Genomic DNA, 3,987 nt, shown 5'->3' with positions numbered 1-3,987 from the left:
GTGTCTTGCTAATTGCCTATAATTTTCACCTGTTGTCTATTCCATTTGCACAACAGCATGTGAAATTGATTGTCAATCAGTGTTGCTTCTTAAGTGGACAGTTTGATTTCACAGAAGTGTGATTGACTTGGAGTTACATTGTGTTGTTTAAGTGTTCCCTTTATTTTTTTGAGCAGTGTATATATTGTTATAGGTCTATTTAGCTCTATTTCTACTGGTTTTAAAACAGAGCTTCTAACAAACGGAGAGATTGTTTACAACACCAAATACATATTTTTAGCACTATTTGAAATTATGCAGTTTATTTTAGTCCACAGTGATAGTGCCGCTATTTTACACTCTGATTCCATCACTGCAGCTCAAAATAACGAGACACCTGCCTGATAAGAATTAGGAAAATAATTTAGTATTTTATTAATAATCCATACACTGTTAATTGGCTCCTGTTATTAATAAATGTAACATTTGGGGCAGATAGACCTCATCAGTCATTTACTACTTCTCCACCCTTTATTTCAGTAGCAGAAACAGTCTGGCAGCACTTTAAAGTGTTTTATGTGACATATTCAGAGTAGTTACATCTTCATCAAACTAAATAACAAAAATACTCTATACTAATGTTACATATGATACCTACACGTAATTTGAGGCTTTGCTGACAGTGAAATCTGGGATACTATGTTTAATGTTTCTACATTTTTTGTTATAAGATTACAGAGTATAGTTAACATCCCACGCCACATTTTACTGTCACGCAGTCACAGACACTTTCAGTACTGTTTCATCACATATGATGTGAAGCAGCCTACTTCATTCATGGTTCTAATGATGTCGCTCGTAATTAATACCCCTGCCTCTTTCACGTGAATGCGCTCGTGGCTGGATAGGAAAACCCAGAGCTAGGTGATAACAAGCTTTGTAGTATCGGTTATCCAGACGGCCAATATCAGGGTTACTCAAGCCAGATAACCAAAAGATACCCTGGGTAAGTTGAACTGGCTTCGTAGCACAGGCCTCTGGTAACCTGAAAACCTGTTGGTTTCACTTCAGAAAGATGTCCCAAATTAGCTTAATTTCTTGTCCCATTTTACCTGAATGCGAGTACTCACTCAAAACCATTTCCCATGAAAAAGTAAACTGTATTGTGAAAATAATTTGATTATCCTACAACCATTGTTGTTGTTACAGCCTGTCCTGCAGTATTCTTATTACCAAAAGAAATAATCAACATGCCACATGACTTACCTGTGAACAGTAATCTTTTTTTATTTTTTATCTTTGCTCTGCCCTTCCTAGTAATTTGAGACCAATCAAAATGATTGTTTCAATTAACACACATTTGTAGTAACAATGCATTAACATGTTTGGTGATTGACTGCTAATTTCTAAAGAGCCCAAAATGTAAAACCTTATTTGTACATTTTTACTGGATGTCCCACATTACCTGATCCCACCCTACGATTCATTGGGTTGATTTTAAGGTGCATCAAGTATGGCATAATTTTACAGCACTAAAGCAACTTGTGATGGTTCTCACACCAGGGGTCGAAACCCCCTAAAGGGTCATAGGCATAGGTCACAGGATACATTTAAGAGGTTGCAAAATGAATAACAGGATGGAGAAAAATATTTTTGCTTAGATTTTTCTGATGTTTTCTCTCTATTTTTCTACTTCGTCTTAAACTACATTACCTTGATGGTTGAACTGCACAGCATTCCTTTTTAAAGGCTCACAAGCCAATGAGATTGGGCACCTGGTTCAACTATCTGTAGGTGTTTGTGATGGCACTGACTTCCTGATTCCTGACCTTCAAAACTCACCTCTCCATTTCTTCTAGATATTAGTGAATACAATGAAAAGTTGAGAGCATATTATGACAGCAGAGCATACAGGACTGAATATGTGAGAAAAGCAAACTAAATAGAAAGTAATAAAATGTTGTTTGCACCACTGCACCAGCCCCCTGCACTTCAAATTTAACTCTACTGATTAAATGCCCCAGTCCCAGAATTTACTTTAAAAGCAAACAGCAGACAAAATGGCACTATACATATAGTAAATGAGAAATTCTGATATATTCTTCATTTGGGTCCAATCTGTGCTAAATTCCAACAACAAAAAGTAAAACTATTATTGGAGCTAGCAGAGGGGAATAAAGACTAACAGCAGACTGTTTTTCTGTTGCCGTCAATGCTCATGAAATAAAAATTCTAAACCCATCCATGAATCTACCCGTCAGACGGGATTTCTGTCTGTAATACACAGAGACACTGTTTGACAAAAGCAATCCATCATTTAAACTGTATGTGTATTGAATTAGCATTTTGTTTTCTTAGCAATATGACTCTGTATAGCCACAACAGTTTTATCAATTTTTTTTTGTTTTTGCTCCATCTGCCACTTTGTCCGACGTCAGAAAAATTCCTCATGTAAACCTATAATCTGCATGCCCCATTCATCACATATCACTTCAAATGTTTTCTTCTGTTTTAACAGGTACTTCTCTTATGTCAGGTTCAGTCAGTTTTGATTCAATATGTTATTAGCTGATAAAAACTAAAACTTTTTCACTGTACTGATTATACTGTAAGTGTCCTGGTTGACTGTTTGGACATCTTCACATAGTGTCTCTCTAACTCATGTCCAACAGGCCACTCAAGTCACAAGTCATTCGATAATATGTCATCTGGGTTACAACACCCATGTCACCACGTGCCACTGCATGTCAGTCACAGCATGTCACGGTATGTTACAGCATGCCACTGTGGTGTTGATGGTCTATTTAAATGAGTGCAAGCATACCTCCTCTGTTGCTTCTGCTGTTGCTGCCTGTGAGAGCTTTGATTCTGCTCTGTGTGCCTGCACCCTGGTGGCTCTTTATTCCTGACTTAATTCCCATTGGGGAGATTATTTGCAATGCTCCCTGCATGTTACTTATCATGTTGTCAGGTATGTTATGTTGTTCTATATTTGCACAGCAGGGTGTATCTGAAAGAAAGAGTAGAACCAAGTTCCCAGGTATTTCTATTTTCCATTAGCAATACACATATATATATATATACACATGGATGCCTGCAGTGCACCCTCCATACATTTTCAGCTAAAAGCACTTATGTAATTTATTTATAGATTCATGTATTTATTCATTTTGTATTTTTGAGATGTATTTAAATTTTTGAAAATCAGTGCTGCATGGAGCTTATTTGATAAAACTTCAAAGTACACGACAAATAGATTTTTTCCAAAGTTTTTTCATCATTTTGGATATACTCATCAAACTGATATATGTTCATGTTCATTTTTCTAGTAAGTTTGGTTTTAACTAGTTATTTGATGCTATCAAAATGGACTTTGAAGTCACAATTGACAGCTGTGTGGGCCAATTGGTGTGTTTGCGATCAATAGCGCTGCTCGGGATTGGTCGGACTTGTGTATAGGTGGGAACTCGATACCGTGGAGATCCTTACTGCGCAGACTCTAATAATAATAATAATACACTAGATTTATATAGCGCATTTCAGGATACTCAAAGACGCTTTACAAAGAGCAACAACAGCAATCCAAAAAAGAAGAAAAAAAAGAAAGAAAGAAACAATCCATAGGGGGTAGGGAGGCGAATAGTCCAGAAAGGGCAAAATACACTGAGTTCAGAGAGGTTGTGGGCAGTTTTGAACAGATGTGTTTTGAGAGTTTTCTTGAAGGTGGAGAGTGAGGAGGAGTCTCTGATGTGTTTATGGAGTGAGTTCCAGAGGGTGGGAGCAGCAATGCAATGCATTAGTCCTGGTGGGGGGGTGCCGGTGGAGGAGCTCAGACAGGTAGGGGGAGTCAGGTTGTGGAGAGCTTTGAAAGTGATGGTAAGTAGTTTGAAGTGGATACGCTGGGGGATGGGGAGCCAGTGGAGGTTATGAAGGACGGGGATGATATGGTCACGGGTCCGGGAGTGTGTGAGTAGACGAGCAGCTGAGTTCTGGATATATCGAAGTATC

This window comes from Epinephelus moara, chromosome 3 (assembly GCF_006386435.1).
Source record: "Epinephelus moara isolate mb chromosome 3, YSFRI_EMoa_1.0, whole genome shotgun sequence".
NCBI classification, from domain to species: Eukaryota; Metazoa; Chordata; class Actinopteri; order Perciformes; family Serranidae; genus Epinephelus; species Epinephelus moara.
This window is presented reverse-complemented; position numbering follows the sequence as displayed.